The 19,219-nt window shown below is 36.3% G+C and overlaps 1 protein-coding gene and 1 long non-coding RNA gene across 3 annotated transcripts in view; one reads left to right on the forward strand and one right to left on the reverse strand.

Moving 5' to 3' along the window:
• LOC129458317 (uncharacterized) overlaps nt 1–19,219 on the forward strand; it is a 153,962-nt gene that overhangs the window by 116,028 nt on the left and 18,715 nt on the right. The gene's annotated exons all lie outside the window — the stretch shown is intronic.
• RGS13 (regulator of G protein signaling 13) overlaps nt 1–19,219 on the reverse strand; it is a 55,460-nt gene that overhangs the window by 33,473 nt on the left and 2,768 nt on the right. The window lies entirely within an intron of this gene.

A 19,219-nucleotide genomic window follows, 5' to 3' on the forward strand; every position in this document is an offset into this window, starting at 1 on the left:
AGTTTCTTATCTCTCCCCAGGGACCTCTTATAACGAGAAATTGGCCTTGTGAGTTTTGAAACTTTTCCATTCACAACCCTGTATGTCTTTTATTATTTTGTCTTTTAAAATTAGCATGCTATTTTAAAAAATATAGAAACCAGGCTTTAGAAGCACAACAAGGGCATCTGCTTTGCAGAAACTACTCATTAGTCCCTGTCTCTTCACCTTGAATTTTCAGTTGCTGCCAAAGTAGAAAAACATGCAAATGCATAACCTGTGTATTGAGTATGTTTTTATCTTGAGGCTTTCCTATATATCTAAAGGATAAATATTTGTTTGTAGATTTGATTGCTGTTTCTCTACAAGACTGTGCTTGTGGATTCTAGAATGTGGTATAGCCTAGAAGGCATGATAATTCTGTAAGGTGATTATATGGTAGCTGGTACCTTGCATTGTTCCTTCATCACTGAATCATCCAATAGATTTTATTGTTAATAATGACCACAGTTTGTACATACTGAGTTTTTGAATTTAGGTGGCGATTTGAAATTATTGGAAGAATGAGTCTTCTGATTTTATAGATGCCCCTCATTTGTACCCTAAAGACACTCTTGTCTTTATTTTTGCATTACTGTGCTTGTCACCAGGTACTACATTTGCATGCTGAATTGTCTGTCTCCTTCACTGGACTCTAAGCAATTTGAGAATAGGCCTTGTGTCTGTCTTGTTCATTACTGGGTCCTTGGAACAAATTAGTGCATGGCCCTCGGTGGGTACTTAATAAATATTTGTTTAATTGAATCAATACTTTTAATGTAACTTTTTAATGTACCTTTAATATGACAGGCATCGTAAAGAGTGCGTTAAACACATTTTCTCATGTAATCTTCACAACAACCATATGAAGTTGTCATTTTGGTCTTTATATTAGAAAAAAGGAACCTAAACTTCAGATGGGGTAAGCAGCATACTTAGGTCTTCCATCTGAGCTGTGTAGTTTGGGATTGGGACTATGTGACTTCAAAGCACTTATCTTATTTCCTATACCACACTGCTTTGTGTATCAGAGGTAGAGTGATATAAAAATCACCCCAGATACTGATGGGAACTTGCAAAACATGAGAGATGGAGAAGTTTGTAGATATGTTGGCAAAGGATGTTGGCAGAGAGTTAGCCCCTTCAAAATTTTCATAGAGAAATTCTCTTCATTGACTACAAATATTTCTTGCTCTTTAAATAAACCAGAAAAACCTTGTTAGTTCATTATTTCTGCAGTTTGAATTGATATGATATACTTCAATGTTGTAGTTATAAGTAAGGATGGCATAACCATTACTATTTGATTTAATTGACATTATCAAGCAAGTACTTTCTGAGAATGATTTTGAGTGGGATTGAGGATTGGGGCAGAACAGTGAACACAAGTAGTATAATACATCTCTTATTTTCACAAGCTTACAGTATAGTTGGTAATAAGAGTAATCAAATTACTAGAAAGAGAACATAATAAATGTAATCAAAGTTGTAAAATCTATACAGGATATAAAAGGAATAAGAAATTAGATTTGTTTGTGGATATCAGAAGTATATTACTGACGAGGTAGCATTGTAAAGGTCCTTGGAAAATAGGCAGCATTTAACAGTTTTATGTGCTGTCCATTTGAAGATGAATAAAGACATGGTCTCTTTCCTTAAGAAAGCCAAGACTCTTTACAATTTGGCATGTTTTTGCAGTGGCTGGTACTGGTTGTTCCTTTCCATGTTTAGTGCTTCCTTCAGGAGCCCTTGTAGGGCAGGCCTGGTGATGCTAGGAAGAAACTGCATCAACTAACGAGCAAAATAACCAGCTGACATCATAATGACAGGATCAAATTCACACATAACAATATTAAACTTAAATGTAAATGAGCTAAATGCTCCAATTAAAAGACACAGACTGGCAAACAGGATAAAGAGTCAAGACCCATCAGTGTGCTATATTCAGGAGACCCATCTCACTTGCAGAGACACACATAGGCTCAAAATAAAGGGATGGAGGAAGATCTACCAAGCAAATGGAAACCAAAAAAGGCAGAGGTTGCAATCCTAGTCTCTGAGAAAACAGACTTTAAACCAACAAAGATCAAAAGAGACAAAGAAGGCCATTATGTAATGATAAAGGGATCAATTCAACAACAAGAGCTAACTATCCTAAATATATTTGCACCCAATACAGGAACATCCAGATTCATAAAGCAAGTCCTTAGAGACCTACAAAGAGACTTAGACTCCCACAAAATAATAATGGGAGACTTTAACACCCCGTGTGTCAACATTAGACAGATCAACAAGACAGAAAGTTAACAAGGATATCCAGGAATTGAACTGAGCTCTGCACCAAGCAGACCTAATAGACATCTGCAGAGCTCTCCACCCCAAATCAACAGTATATACATTTTTCTCAGCACCACATCACACGTATTCCAAAATTGACCACATAGTTGGAAGTAAAGCTCTCCTCAGCAAATGTAAAAGAATAGAAATTATAACAAACTGTCTCTCAGACCACAGTGCAATCAAACTAGAACTCAGGATTAAGAAACTCACTCAAAACTGCTCAACTACATGGAAACTGAACAACCTGCTCCTGAATGACTACTGGGTACATAACAAAATGAAGGCAGAAATAAAGATGTTCTTTGAAACCAATGAGAACAAAGACACAACATACTAGAATCTCTGGGACACATTTAAAGCAGTGTGTAGAGGGAAATTTATAGCACTAAATGCCCACAAGAGAAAGCAGGAAAGACCAAAAATTGACACCCTAACATCACAATTAAAAGAACTAGAGAAACAAGAGCAAACATATTCAAAAGCTAGCAGAAGGCAAGAAATAACTAAGATCAGAGCAGAACTGAAGGAAATAGAGACACAAAAAAACCCTTCAAAAAATCAATGAATCCAGGAGCTCATTTTTTGAAAAGATCAACAAAAGTGATAGACCGCTAGCAAGACTAATAAAGAAGAAAAGAGAGAAGAATCAAATAGATGCAATAAAAAATGATAAAGGGGATGTCACCACCGATCCCACAGAAATACAAACTACCATTAGAGAATACTATAAACACCTCCACGCAAATAAACTAGAAAATCTAGAAGAAATGGATAAATTCCTGGACACATACACCCTCCCAAGACTTAACCAGGAAGAAGTTGAATCCCTGAATAGACCAATAACAAGCTCTGAAATTGAGGCAATAGTTAATAGCCTACCAACCAAAAAAAGTCCAGGACCAGATGGATTCACAGCCGAATTCTACCAGAGGTACAAGGAGGAGCTAGTACCATTCCTTCTCAAACTATTCTAATCAATAGAAAAAGAGGTAATCCTCCCTAACTAATTCTTTAAAATTTTATTTTATTATTATTATACTTTAAGTTTTAGGGTAAATGTGCACAACGTGCAGGTTTGTTACATAGGCATACATGTGCCATGTTAACTCCCATTAACTCTAAATTTAGCATTAGGTATATCTACTAATGTTATCCCTCCCCTCTCCTCCCACGCCAGAAAAGTCCCTGGTGTGTGATGTTCCCCTTCCTGTCTCCATGTGTTCTCTTTGTTCAATTCCCACCTATGAGTGAGAACATGTGGTGTTTGGTTTTTTGTCCTTGCAATAGTTTGCTGAGAATGATGGTTTCCAGCTTCATCCATGTCCCTACAAAGGACATGAACTCATCATTTTTTATGGCTGCATAGTATTCCATGGTGTATATGTGCCACATTTTCTTAATCCAGTCTATCATTGATGGACATTTGGGTTGGTTTCAAGTCTTTGCTATTGTGATTAGTGCCACAATAAACATACATGTGCATGTGTCTTTATAGCAGCATGATTTATAATCCTTTGGGTATATACCCAGTAATGGGATGGCTGGATCAAATGGTATTTCTAGTTCTACATCAATGAGGAATCACCACACCGACTTCCACAATGATTGAACTAGTTTACAGTCCCACCAACAGTGTAGAAGTGTTCCCATTTCTCCACATCCTCTCTAGCACCTGTTGTTTCCTGACTTTTTAATGATCGCCATTCTAACTGGTGTGAGATGGTATCTCATTGTGGTTTTGATTTGCATTTCTCTGATGGCCAGTGATAATGAGCATTTTTTCATGTGTTTTTTGGCTGCATAAATGTCTTCTTTTGAGAAGTGTCTGTTCATATCCTTCGCCCACTTTTTGATGGGGTTGTTTGTTTTTTTCTTGTAAATTTGTTTGAGTTCATTGTAGATTCTGCATATTACCCATTGTCAGATGAGTAGGTTGCAAACATTTTCTCCCATTCTGTAGGTTGCCTGTTCACTCTGATGGTAGTTTCTTTTGCTGTACAGAAGCTCTTTAGTTTAATTAGATCCCATTTGTCAATTTTGGCTTTTGTTGCCATTACTTTTGGTGTTTTAGACATGAAGTCCTTGCCCATGCCTATGTCCTGAATGGTATTGCCTAGGTTTTCTTCTAGGGTTTTTATGGTTTTAGGTCTAATATGTAAATCTTTAATCCATCTTGAATTAATTTTTGTATAAGGTGTAAGGAAGGGATCCAGTTTCAGCTTTCTACATATGGCTAGCCAGTTTTCCCAGCACCATTTATTAAATAGGGAATCCTTTCCCCATTGCTTGTTTTTGTCAGGTTTGTCAAAGATCAGATAGTTGTAGACATGCGGCATTATTTCTGAGGGCTCTGTTCTGTTCCATTGGTCTATGTCTCTGTTTTGGTACCAGTACCTTGCTGTTTTGGTTACTGTAGCCTTGTAGTATAGTTTGAAGTCAGGTAGCATGATGCCTCCAGCTTTGTTCTTTTTGCTTAGGATTGTCTTGGCTATGTGGGCTCTTTTTTGGTTCCATACGAAATTTAAAGGAGTTTTTTCCAATTCTGTGAAGAAAGTCATTGGTAGCTTGATGTGGATGGCATTGAATCTACAAATTACCTTGGGCAGTATGGCCATTTTCACCATATTGATTCTTTCTACCCATGAGCATGGAATGTTCTTCCATTTGTTTGTATCCTCTTTTATTTCATTGAGCAGTGGTTTGTAGTTCTCCTTGAAGAGGTCCTTCACATCCCTTGTAAGTGGGATTCCTAGGTATTTTATTCTCTTTGAAGCAATTGTGAATGGGAGTTCACTCATGATTTGGCTGTTTATCTGTTATTGGTGTATAAGAATATTTGTGATTTTTGCACATTGATTTTGTATCCTGAGACTTTGCTGAAGTTGCTTATCAGCTTAAGGAGACTTTGGGCTGAGATGATGGGGCTTTCTAGATATACAATCATGTCATCTGCAAACAGGGACAATTTGACTTCCTCTTTTCCTAACTGAATACCCTTTATTTCCTTCTCCTGCCTGATTGCCCTGGCCAGAACTTCCAACACTATGTTGAATAGGAGTGGTGAGAGACGGCATCCCTGTCTTGTGCCAGTTTTCAAAGGGAATGCTTCCAGTTTTTGTCAATTCAGTATGATATTGGCTGTGGGTTTGTCACAAATAGCTGTTATTATTTTGAGATACATCCCATCAATCCCTAGTTTATTGAGAGTTTTTATCGTGAAGGGCTGTTGAATTTTGCCAAAGGCCTTTTCTGCATCTATTGAGATAATCATGTGGTTTTTGTCTTTGGTTCTGTTTATATGCTGGATTACGTTTACTGATTTTCGTATGTTGAACCAGCCTTGCATCCCAGGGATGAAGCCCACTTGATCGTGGTGGATAAGCTTTTTGATGTGTTGCTGGATTCGGTTTGCCAGTATTTTATTGAGGATTTTTGCCTCGATGTTCATCAAGGATATTGGTCTAAAATTCTCTTTCTTTGTTGTGTCTCTTCCAGGCTTTGGTATCAGGATGATGCCGGCTGCATAAAATGAGAATCCTCCCTAACTCATTTTATGAGGACAGCATCATCCTGATACCAAAGCATGGCAGAGACACAACAAAAAAAGAGAATTTTAGACCAGCATCCCTGATGAACATCAATGCAAAAATCCACAATAAACTACTGGCAAACTGAATCCAGCAGCATATCAAAAAGCTTATCCACCATGATCAAGTGGGCTTCATCCCTGGGATGCAAGGCTGGTTCAACATACGCAAATCAATAAACATAATCCATCATATAAACAGAACCAAAGACAGAAACCACATGATTATCTCAATAGATGCAGAAAAGACCTTTGGCAAAATTCAACAGCCCTTCATCCTAAAAACTCTCAATAAATTAGGTATTGATGGAATGTATCTCAAAATAATAAGAGTTTATTATGACAAACCCACAGCCAATATAATACTGAATGGACAAAAACTGGAAGCATTCCCTTTGAAAACTGGCACAAGACAGGGATGCCGTCTCTCACCACTCCTATTCAACATAGTGTTGGAAGTTCTGGCCAGGGCAATCAGGCAGGAGAAATAAATAAAGGGTATTCAGTTAGGAAAAGAGGAAGTCAAATTGTCCCTGTTTGCAGATGACATGATTGTATATTTAGAAAATCCCATTGTCTCAGCCCAAAATCTCCTTAAGCTGATAAGCAAATTCAGCAGTCTCAGGATACAAAATCAATGTGCAAAAATCACAAGCATTCTTATACACCAATAACAGACAAACAGAGAGCCAAATCATGAGTGAACTCTCATTCACAATGGCTTCAAAGAGAATAAAATACCTAGGAATCCCACTTACAAGGGATGTGAAGGACCTCTTCAAGGAGAACTACAAACCACTGTTCAACAAAGTAAAAGAGGACACAAACAAATGGAAGAACATTCCATGCTCATGGATAGGAAGAATCAATATTGTGAAAATGGCTATACTGCCCACCGCAGTTTATAGATTCAATGCCATCCCCATCAAGCTACAAATAACTTCTTCACAGAATTGGAAAAAATTACTTTAAAGTTCATATGGAACCAAAAAAGAGCCCACATTGCCAAGACAATCTTAAGCCAAAAGAACAAAGCTGGAGGCATCATGCTACCAGACTTCAAACTATACTACAAGGCTACAGTAACCAAAATAGCATGGTACTGGTACCAAAACAGGGATATAGACCAATGGAGCAGAACAGAGGCCTCAGAAATAATACCACATATCTACAACCATCTGTTCTTTGATGAACATGGCAAAAACAAGAAATGGGGAAAGGATTCCCTATTTAATAAATGCTGCTGGGAAAACTGGCTAGCCATATGTAGAAAGCTGAAACTGGATCCCTTCCTTACATCTTATACAAAAATTAATTCAAGATAGATTAAAGACTTAAATGTTAGACCTAAAACCATAATAATCCTAGAAAAAAACCTAGGCAATACCATTCAGGACATAGGCATGGGCAAGGACTTCATGTCTAAAACACGAAAAGCAATGGCAACAAAAGCCAAAATTGACAAATGGGATCTAATTAAACTAAAGAGCTTCTGCACAGCAAAAGAAACTACCATCAGAGTGAACAGGCAACCTACAGAATGGGAGAAAATTTTTGCAACCTACTCATCTGGCAAAGGGTAATATCCACAATCTACAATGAACTCCAACAAATTTACAAGAAGAAAACAACCCCATCAAAAAGTGGGCAAAGTATATGAATAGACACTTCTCAAAAGAAGACATTTATGCAGCCAAAAAACACATGAAAAAAATGCTCATCATCACTGGCTATCAGAGAAATGCAAATCAAAACCACAATGAGATACCATCTCACACCAGTTAGAATGGCGATCATTAAAAAGTCAGGAAACAACAGGTGCTAGAGAGGATGTAGAGAAATAGGAACACTTCTACACTGTTGGTGGAACTGTAAACTAGTTCAACCACTGTGGAAGTCGGTGTGGTGATTCCTCAGGGATGTAGAACCAGAAATACCATTTGACCCAGCCATCCCATTACTGGGTATATACCCAAAGGATTATAAATCATGCTGCTATAAAGACACATGCACACGTATGTTTATTGAGGCACTATTCACAATAGCAAAGACTTGAAACCAACCCAAATGTCCATCAATGATAGACTGGATTAAGAAAATGTGGCACATATACACCATGGAATACTATGCAGCCATAAAAAGGATGAGTTCATGTCCTTTGTAGGGACATGGATGAAGCTGGAAACCATCATTCTCAGCAAACTATTGCAAGGACAAAAAACCAAACACCGCATGTCTAGGTGGGAATTGAACAATGAGAACACTTGGACACAGGAAGGGGAGCATCATACACTGAGGCCTGTTGTGGGGTGGAGGGAGAGGGGAGGGATAGCCTTAGGAGATATTCCTAATGTAAATGACGAGTGAATGGGTGCAGCACACCAACACGGCACATGTATACCTATGTAACAAACCTGCACATTGTGCACATGTACCCTAGAACTTAAAAGTATAATAAAAAAATTTGCAAGGTAATATTCAGAAGGTCAGATAGGACTTTGCGTTTTGCTAGAGGAGTAGTAAAAACTTCTAATATAGGTAGCCAGCAGTCCATGAGCCTGGGGATTTAAAGTGTGTTTATCTGGTCCTATAAATGGATTAAAAGTTTGTTCCAAGATAGGATCCAAAAGGGCTTGCAAGGATCCATAGGAAACTACCTCAACTAATTTAAGTTTCTGTTCAGTTGACATAGTTTTCATGGGGAGTCAGAATGCTTTGAGTATATACTCCATGAGGTTTGGAAAGGGAAAGCATTCTTCCCTGAAAAGTGGAGTGGATTGTTGTAATACACACCAATATTGGCAAAGACAAATCAGCCAGCATTTGTGTTGGGTTATATTGAAATCACGTCAGAGACTGTGAATAATTAAAACCACTCTGTAGGGAAGTTTGTTTTTCCTTCTTGCAATGCACATATGACTCTGGCACAGAAAATGTTTTACTAGTTAATTTTGCTTCATTTCCCATTTAAGATTTGTCACAGTAAATAATCCTTTCTCAAGTGGCAATATCCTGAACATAAAAGACAGTAAATGCTGTCTGGATATTAGGCAATCAGTCCCATAGTGGGTTCAATCAGTTTTTCCTTAGATGAGAACTATAAAACACAATAAAGTAACAGACATAATTAAAGAGTAGGAATGTTTCTATGGTGAGGATGTCCAGAGATCGTTTTGCTAATAGAAAGAAAATGGGATGTTAAAGATGTTAATTAGCTGTGCTGTGGCAACAGCTTTTTCCACAGTGCTAAGCTTCTCTATTTGCCTTACATGTTTACAGCTTCATGATGTTGGCTATGAAAATACAAACAGTATCAATATATATTTTAATTAAAAATTATCAATGTCTTTGTCAGGTTTGTCAAAGATCAGATAGTTGTAGCTATGCGGCATCATTTCTGAGGGCTCTGTTCTGTTCCATTGATCTATGTCTCTGTTGTGGTACCAGTACCATGCTGTTTTGGTTACTGTAGCCTTGTAGTATAGTTTGAAGTCAGGTAGCGTGATGCCTCCAGCTTTGTTCTTTTGGCTTAGGATTGACTTGGCGATGCGGGCTCTTTTTTGGTTCCATATGAACTTTAAAGTAGTTTTTTCCAATTCTGTGAAGAAAGTCATTGGTAGCTTGATGGGGATGGCATTGAATCTATAAATTACCTTGGGCAGTATGGCCATTTTCACGATATTGATTCTTCCAACCCATGAGCATGGAATGTTCTTCCATTTGTTTGTATCCTCTTTTATTTCATTGAGCAGTGGTTTGTAGTTCTCCTTGAAGAGGTCCTTCACATCCCTTGTAAGTTGGATTCCTAGGTATTTTATTCTCTTTGAAGCAATTGTGAATGGGAGTTCACTCATGATTTGGCTCTCTGTTTGTCTGTTATTGGTGTACAAGAATGCTTGTGATTTTTGTACATTAATTTTGTATCCTGAGACTTTGCTGAAGTTGCTAATCAGCTTAAGGAGATTTTGGGCTGAGACAATGGGGAAAGGATTCCCTATTTAATAAATGGTGCTGGGAAAACTGGCTAGCCATATGTAGAAAGCTGCAACTGGATCCCTTCCTTACACCTTATACAAAAATTAATTCAAGATGGATTAAAGACTTATATGGTAGACCTAAAACCATTAAAATCCTACAAGAAAACCTAGGCAATACCATTCAGGACATAGGCGTGGGCAAGGACTTCATGTCTAAAACACCAAAAGCAATGGCAACAAAAGCCAAAATCGACAAATGGGATCTCATTAAACTAAAGAGCTTCTGCACAGCAAAAGAAACTATCATCAGAGTGAACAGGCAACCTACACAATGGGAGAAAATTTTTGCAACCTACTCATCTGACAAAGGGCTAATATCCAGAATCTACAATGAACTCAAACAAATTTACAAGAAAAAAACAAACAACCCCATCAAAAAGTGGGCAGAGGACATGAACAGACACTTCTCAAAAGAAGACATTTATGCAGCCAAAAAACACATGAAGAAATGCTCCTCATCACTGGCCATCAGAGAAATGCAAATCAAAACCACAATGAGATACCATCTCACACCAGTTAGAATGGCCATCATTAAAAAATCAGGAAACAACAGGTGCTGGAGAGGATGTGGAGAAATAGGAACACTTTTACACTGTTGGTGGGACTGTAAACTAGTTCAACCATTGTGGAAGTCAGTGTGGCGATTCCTCAGGGATCTAGAACTAGAAATACCATTTGACCCAGCCATCCCATTACTGGGTATATACCCAAAGGACTATAAATCATGCTGCTATAAAGACACATGCACACGTATGTTTATTGCGGCACTATTCACAATAGCAAAGAGTTGGAACCAACCCAAATGTCCAACAACGATAGACTGGATTAAGAAAATGTGGCACATATACACCATGGAATACTATGCAGCCATAAAAAATGATGAGTTCGTGTCCTTTGTAGGGACATGGATGAAACTGGAAAACATCATTCTCAGTAAACTATCGCAAGGACAAAAAACCAAACACCGCATGTTCTCACTCATAGGTGGGAATTGAACAATGAGAACTCATGGACACAGGAAGGGGAACATCACGCTCCGGGGACTGTTGTGGGGTGGGGGGAGGGGGGAGGGACAGCATTAGGAGATACACCTAATGCTAAATGACGAGTTAATGGGTGCAGGAAATCAACATGGCACATGGATACATATGTAACAAACCTGCACATTGTGCACATGTACCCTAAAACCCTAAAGTATAATAAAAAAAAAAAAGTTGCTATAAACATTAAAAAAAAAAAAATTATCAATGTCATTTTTAATAGCTTTCATGAGGAGTTATTTACATACCATAAAATCATTCATCCTTCTTGTAAAAATTGAGATTTTGTGTGTAAATATATAGTATTTGTGCAACCACCACCACAATCCAATTTTAGAACATATCACTCTTGTAAGATCCCACATATCCACTTCCACTCTCCACCCTCCCTGAGTCCCAGGCAACCACTAGTCTATTTTCTGTCTCTATAGATTTGCCTTCAACATACAAATATAGGATGGAGGGCATAATTCAACCCATAATATAATAATAATAAGAACAATTATAATAAATACTCATTTGGCATAGAATATACTAAGCACTGATCTGTAAGCCTACAAATCTATAAAATAGATACTGTGATTATCCCTGCATTATAGATGTTTTAAAATTGGGGCATAGAAAGGTCATACAGCTAGGAAATAGTGGATTGTGGATTGGGTGTTAGAATTCAGGCCATCTGGCTTCAATGTGTACACTCTTATACCCCAAAGTATACTGTACCACTCCCTAGGCTTCACAATCTGCCCAAATAGCCTTTACATTATAATGAAATGGAAAAACTCTTTGATGATGGACAGTTGACAGCCCTAGTCTGTTAGGATGGCATTATAAAGGAAATTATATTCCTCCTTAACATGGAAATAAAGATTCAGAATGGTCCTTGATTTCTGCTGAAGAGAGAATACATTATGTGAGATGAACTGACTTATAACATAACACTTTTATTAGGTTGAACCATATGAAATTGTGTTTTTATAAGGTAAAAATGATAGCATATGGATAACTTTATGTGGTTCTATCTTTACTCCTGTTTAAGCCAACTTTTGTTGGCTTCCACGACTTGTCTTTTCTTGGTAGATCAAGTAGGCAAATCACTTTATTTCTCTGAAAATTTCTTTACCTTTCCACACTCTACCACTCCCACCTATCCCAAACATCTGGGCAGCCAGACCTGCAGCTTCCACTGCTTCAGGGAAGGATGATACACAGCGTGCAGGGGGCAACTACAACAACAAAATAGGATTACTGGCTTTCAAAGTTCAAATGCCTAAATCAGAATATAAAATATAAATTTTGAGGGCAAGTAGAAATTTTTCCACCTCTGTTCCCAGGTTAAAGATTTTTAGTATCAGAGAAGGAAAGAAAAAAGTCTGAGTAGCAGCAAGAAGCTTCTTTCCTGAGAAGATGAGAGCCAGTTACTAAGCAATGGAATGTATTAGTTATTACTAATCCTTATAATAATTTTCCTCAAGAAACTAATATTTGTTACTTAGTTATAACACAGGGTGGCTATGCCTTCCTGTCCCAGGCCAATCCTGGAAGTGGAGAAGGGTGAGGGATGACAGAAATGTGTCCTATTTTTTGGTTATTGCCATGGATCACATCAAGATGCACAGTCCTCCCGGAACTACACGGCTTAAGTTACATTGTGGTTTATTTCATAGTAAGTCTAAACTTACTGACAGAACATACATCCACTTTAAAAAAATAAAGATTTTTGCACACTTAAATTTGTTAAATTTCACACTTTATTTTTTTTTTATTATACTTCAAGTTTTAGGGTACATGTGCACAACATGCAGGTTAGTTACCTATGTATACATGTGCCATGTTGGTGTGTTGTACCCATTAACTCGTCATTTAACATTAGGTATATCTCCTAATGCTATCCCTCCCACCTCCCCCCACTCCACAACAGGCCCCGGTGAAATTTCACACATTTATTACTTGACAGATTATGGTTTTAAATTTTTAAATCTTAAAATTCAGCTGTTCTCTTTTTTTTACATAAAATAAATGTTCCAGGTTTTTATAGACATAGTGCTAAGGACTGAGGTTTCAATATTTATAAGAAAGATTCTATTTATAATATATTTTATTGTAAGCTATAAGGTACTTTATGAAGCACTTAGATAAATATTAACAATATTAGGAATTAAAGTATTTTCAGATCACTTTGACTTTATGTGTTAAAAAAGTCATGTACTATGTGAAACAGCAGATTATACAGATAAATAAGACACAGTCTGTATGCTTATTTGCATTTTGCTTATTTTTTATGACTTTAATCTCTATTTGCAACAATTTAGGCAGGTTTACAGATTAAATAAGTTCTGAATATACATGCTGATAGAGGTGAATATAGCGAACAAGACAAAGATAGAAAGTTTTACTTGGGCAAGCTTGAGTTAAAGAGTTGCCAGGCAAACAAATCCCAAATAAGCAACATGAATCATGGTCAATTATGACATATGGAAGCCCTTGATGTAGAGATAACCAATTTTGGTGTTAGAAAGAGATGGATCTGTATTCCCAACTGAGTCATCAAACTATGTGCATGATTATGAACAAGTTACTTTATATTATAAATGGTAGTTTTCTGAGGAAAATTATTATAAGGATTAGTAATACTAATACATCTCAAGTGCTTAATAATTGATAAATTTTATTAATATTATTTTGTTGCTGATAATATTTTCCCATGATAATGCCAATTCACTATATATACCTTTAAAAGATTAGTGATCATGGCCATTATTCAGCAACAGTGTTTTCACTTATAATGGAAAGCAATATTTTATCTGTAGTTACCCTTAGCTTATGTACACAGTTGCTGTCAACTCAAGGAGATTGTAAATGAATGGGAAAGAAGGTGACTATTTTTATTTCCAGCAATTTTTTGAACCAACCAAGTAAATGAAAATGCTTCCATTACAAAACACAGAGATTTTCTGGCTAAAATAGTTTTAAAATTATTTTAAATTCATGGCTGCTCTTACTAGTAAGAAAGGAAAATTCTCAATTTCCTATACAAAGTGGGAATTGAAAATCTTAATGGTAGGATGAAAAACTGGAATTGTGACTCAACCTGGCAAATAATCTTTTTTGTTTCTTTCCTCGTTAAGGAAAAAGAAGGAAGCTAGTACCTGGGATATGATGCCTGTACATGTGGGAAGTTTGTATTGAGATCCACCAACCCTCTAATCTGTGGTTTTCAGAGGGATAACCATCAGAAATAGGTTGAACTAGAAAATATCTTTCCAGTGTCATAGGAGACAACAAGAAAGCTTAGCTCTCTTGGCCCTGGGCTGCAGATGAAAAAAATGAAGCCTTCCATGAAAATTTGTAATCATGGTAATGGGATTTAAATTCACCCTATCCATGAGCTCCTAAAATTCTCAAGTGAGGAATCAATGTAAAAAGTAGTTTGGGTTGGTAATATCATTGGGGCACCTAGCAGAAGGCAGACTATATATCCCTGGAATGACATCTGTTAACACAGGCCACACAAGACTCCTATGGATAAATCTATGCTGAAGATGAGCTTAATATCCAAAATTTACAAACACACAAGCAAACAAACCCTAATGAAAAAATACCAGATTAAAAAAGAAGTGAGATTAGATTCCTAAGGCCTTCAGCTAATAGAATTGCTGAATAGAAACTATAAAACAAAAATATTTAAACTGAATAATCTATTTTAAAAAAAGATTCTCAATTTTGAAAACAACAAAACCATATTTCAAAAGATTAGGCAGATGTGGAAAAAAAAAAACAGATGACTTCTGGAGGTAAGAAATATAATCACTAAAAAACAAACTAGTGGACAGATTAAACAACAGATTAGCTAAAAGAAGAATTTGTGAACTAATAGATGGACCTAAGAACATGATTCAAAAAATAGCATGATGATATAACAAGATTAAGTATGTAAGGTAATTTGGTGAGAATTTTCATATCTAATAAAAGATTAATAAGATTCACTATGTTTAAATCCTGAGCAGAAATCAATCTATCTATCTATCTATCTATCTATCTATCTATCCATCCATCCATCCGTTTATCTATCTATACATCTATCTTTATATCAGTACCTCCACATGTTGATACAGCATGATAAAAATGTAGAATTTTGCCAAAGTAAAAGAGAAAAAAATCAATAGTAATTAGACTTAAATAAAAGATTGCTTTGAAATAATAATTGCAGATACTTCAGCAGCAAAAACAGAAACAAGAAAATAATGGAAAATTTTCTTCAAATATTAAGAGAAAACAACTACACATTCTGTATATATTTAAAGTTTTATACATACTATTTGATTCTCAATGAAAGATTCAAATGCATATACTAAAGAAAGAAAAAAATTAGAGCTACAGGGAGATTGAGATGCAAAAAAGAAATGATGAACAGAGAAAATGGTACACGTGGAATTTTACATACACAACTATTGTTTGTATGCACAATAGTAATAATTTCAGGCCAGGCGCGGCGGCTCACGCCTGTAATCCCAGCACTTTGGAAGGCCGAGGCGGGTGGATCACGAGGTCAGGAGATCGAGACCACGGTGAAACCCCGTCCCTACTAAAAATACAAAAAATTAGCCGGGCTCGGTGGCGGGCGCCTGTAGTCCCAGCTACTCCGGAGGCTGAGGCAGGAGAATGGCGTGAACCCGGGAGGCGGAGCTTGCAGTGAGCCGAGATGGCGCCTCAAAAAAAAAATAATAATAATTTCAGTGATATGAAAAAAAGTGGAACTAAAATGCTGCCAACAATAATGAGAAGGTTAAGAGGGGCTTGATGAGAGTTAAAGTGTCCTTGTAGTGGGAATAAAGTAGGTATTTTAAAAATAAACTTTATACTTTGCTATGTGTATATTCATGCCATAGTTTTGTGGGTTTTAAGGGTAAGGAAATCCCGCCACTCAATAACACAAAAACCCAATTAAAAAGAATTGTATAGACATATTTTCAAAGAAGACAAAAACATGTAACAGGTATATGAAAAGCTACTCAGTGTCACTAATCATCAGGGAAATGCAAGTCAAAACCACAATGACATGTCATCTCACACCTGTTAAGAGGCTACTGTCAAAGAACCAAAGACTAGTGTTGGTGAGGATGTAGAAAAATCAGAACCCTTGTACACTGTTGATGGGAATGCCAAGTGATCTAGCAACTATGGCAAACAGTAAGGAGTTTCCTCAAAAAATTAAAAAAAACTACCATGAGATCTAGCAGATTTTGTGTTTAACCAAAAAAATTGAAATCAGGATTTTACAGAGATATTAGCATTTCCATGTTTATTTCAGCATTATTCACAATAGCCTATATATAAAAATAACCTAAACAGCTGAGTAAATGGATAAAGCAAATGTGGTATATACATACAATGGAATGTTATTTAGCCTTAAAAAAGAAGGAAATCCTGCAATATGCAACAAAATGGATGAATCTTAAGGAAATTATGTTAAGTGGAGTAAGCCAGTCACAGGACAAACACTGCATGATTCCACTTCTATGAGAAATAATCTATCTAAAATAGTCAAACTTCTAAAAGCAGAGAATGGTGTGATGGTTTTCAGAGAGTGAGAGAAGTAAGAAATGGGGAGTTGCTAATCAATGGGTATAAAGTTTCAGTTATGCAAGATGAAGAAATTTACAGATCTGCTGTACAACATTGTGCCTATAGCTAACAGGACACTGTATTGTACTGTGCACTTAAAAATCTGTTAAGAGGGTGGATTTCATGTTAAGTGTTTACACCACAATAAAATGTAAAAAATATAATTTAATCTTCAAAAGATGTCTTAAAAATTCCTCATGCATTTAGAAACTAAAACAAAATAAAACAAAAACACACTCTAAACAATGAATGGATCAAACAGGGAATCAAAATAGGAACTGGAAAATGTGAATAAAAGATAAATAAACATGTCATGTATCAGAATTTGTGGGAGAATGCTTAAGTGATTTTTTTTTTTTTTTTAACAGACAGGCTGCAGCATAGTGGTGTGATCATAGATCACTGTAAACTTGAACTCCTGGGCTCAAGCAATCCTCCTACCTCAGCCTCCAGAGTAGCTAGGGCATGTACCACCATGACTTTTTTTTTTTTTCTTTGACAGAGTCTTGCTCTGTCCCCCAGGCTGGAGTGCAGTGGCGTGATCTCAGCTCACTGCAAGCTCTGTCTCCCAGGTTCACGCCATTCTCCTGCCTCAGCCTCCCAAGTAGCTGGGACTACAGGTGCCTGCCACCATGCCTGGCTAATTTTTTTTTGTATATTTAGTAAAGACGGGGTTTCACCATGTTAGTCAGGATGGTCTCGATCTCCTGACTTCGTGACCCACCCGCCTTGCCCTCCCAAAGTGCTGGGATTACAGGTGTGAGCCACCGGGCTGGCCCACCATGACTTCTTTTTTTTTAAAGTTTTGTACAGATAGCCTCTGGCTATGTCGCCCAGGCTGGTCTTGTCCTCCTGGCCTCAAGCAATCCCCCCAGCTTGGCCTCCTAAAGTGCTAGGATTGCAGGCATTAATGACTGTGCCAGGCCTAAAATGATTTTTTTAAGGATAAATTATATGACATTAAATGCTTATATTTTAAAAAGAAAGAAAACTGTAAAATAATGAGCTATGCCATCAACAAAGAAGATAGGGAAACAGTACCAAAAAAACATATAAATCAGAGGGAAAGGAATAGTACACAGGTAAAAGCACAAATTAATGAAATAAAAGCAATTGTCATAATTTAATAGAAAGTGAATACAAAAAGGGTTAAGAAACAAATTTGTTTCTACATAAAAATAAGGAAGTGTTTCTGACAAAAGTGATATAGTAAAAATAGAGAGATGACCTTTAACAATATTAGGGATAAGAAAAGGTCATGGCTACAGATCTACAGTTCTAATAGATATGAAACAGAATCACAGGAGAATACTATGACCAAAAAATAAATGGTCATATTTCTACAAAAATGTCACTTAGCTGACTAAAAAATAATTAGAAAATCTGAATAGATCTTTAACTATTATGGGAATTAAATGAAAGTTTGAATATTTTCATCTCCTGGTGCGTCAGCATACCTCCTCCTATGCCCGTGTCTCCATCCACACTCACAAAACCACAAATCCAGCTCCAGTTAATTTTACAGGAACCTTAATCAACTATGCAAAGAACAGGAAATCCAAATATGACATAAACTTTTCCAAAGAGTAGAAAATGAGTATATCTCTAAACACATTGTATGAAACTAGTAAAACCTCTATATCAAAACCAAAGAAAGACAACATGAGAAAGGAAAATTATAGGCTCATCTTTAATATGTAAAAGAATACGTTAGAACTAAATTGGGCTTGTTTTAGAATCAAGGAAGTTTTACTATTATAAAATAGTGTATTTCATCGCATTAATAGATAAAAGCCATGTGATTATCCCAGTAAGTGCAGAAAAAGTATTTGATAAATATGCAATACTGATTTACAATAAAGAAGACTAGGAATAAAGGAGAAATCCCTTAATCCTATGAAGAGTTTCTACCAAAAACTTACAGCAAATGTCATATTAAGAATAAAACCTTTGAAGTATTATCCTATTACTGTCATTGTTTCTATTAAATGTTTGCTGGAGGCCACACCTAGTGCAAAGTGCAAACAAGTGTAACTATTATCAGTGAAGAGACAAAATTATTATTGTCATAGGGAAGGCCTATCGGCTTACTAAGAAAATCTAAAAAGATCATATAGGCAAATTATTTGACACTAAAGAAAGTTTAATTATGCTGTTGAAATACAAGATTAACATGTAAAAATAATCTGCTTTTCTTTATATAGCATAAGCAAAGATAAAATATAGCTTAAAGCATAGCATTTAAAATTGTGAAAAAAATTATATAGAACCTAGGAATAAATTTAACAAGAGATTTGCAAGAGTTTCTAGAGAAAACTTAGTATTTTCATGAAACAGAGAACCTAAATAAAGAAGGAGCTATATTATGTTCATGGAGGAAAATATTATAAATATAACTCTGTCTTCATTAGCCTATACATTCAATGTAATTCCAAGCAAAATTACAGTAGAGCTATTTCCTTTGACTTTGACAAGTTCTTGCTATAATTCATACCTCAAAAAAGAGTCAAAAATAATTAAGGCGTTTTTCAAGATGGTGGAGAGAACAGATATCCAGGTTTACTCTAAAATTG

Source organism: Symphalangus syndactylus, chromosome 19 (assembly GCF_028878055.3).
Source record: "Symphalangus syndactylus isolate Jambi chromosome 19, NHGRI_mSymSyn1-v2.1_pri, whole genome shotgun sequence".
Taxonomy (NCBI): Eukaryota; Metazoa; Chordata; class Mammalia; order Primates; family Hylobatidae; genus Symphalangus; species Symphalangus syndactylus.